Source organism: Sinocyclocheilus grahami, unplaced genomic scaffold (assembly GCF_001515645.1).
Source record: "Sinocyclocheilus grahami isolate Dianchi unplaced genomic scaffold, SAMN03320097.WGS_v1.1 scaffold17120.1, whole genome shotgun sequence".
Taxonomy (NCBI): domain Eukaryota; kingdom Metazoa; phylum Chordata; class Actinopteri; order Cypriniformes; family Cyprinidae; genus Sinocyclocheilus; species Sinocyclocheilus grahami.
The window spans coordinates 24,100-24,328 of record NW_015516452.1 but is presented as its reverse complement, the minus strand read 5'-3'; positions in this window follow the sequence as shown (position 1 = coordinate 24,328).

The following is a 229-nucleotide window of genomic DNA, read 5'->3' as shown; positions in this document are numbered from 1 at the left end:
TTGACCTTTTTAAATGGGTAAATAACCACGTCATTTTTTTTTTTTATCTAATCAGGCTTATTTAAGATAACCATAATCATTATTCACTTTAACTTCCAATTACATAATTGTAATTCAGAATAAAAAAAACTAATAGCATGAACTTAAAGGCCATTTTTCCCACAACTGTGGCATTGCTAGTGCGTTGCTCTACGGTTTAGGCTACAGAAATGCCCTTTCTGATGCAGTA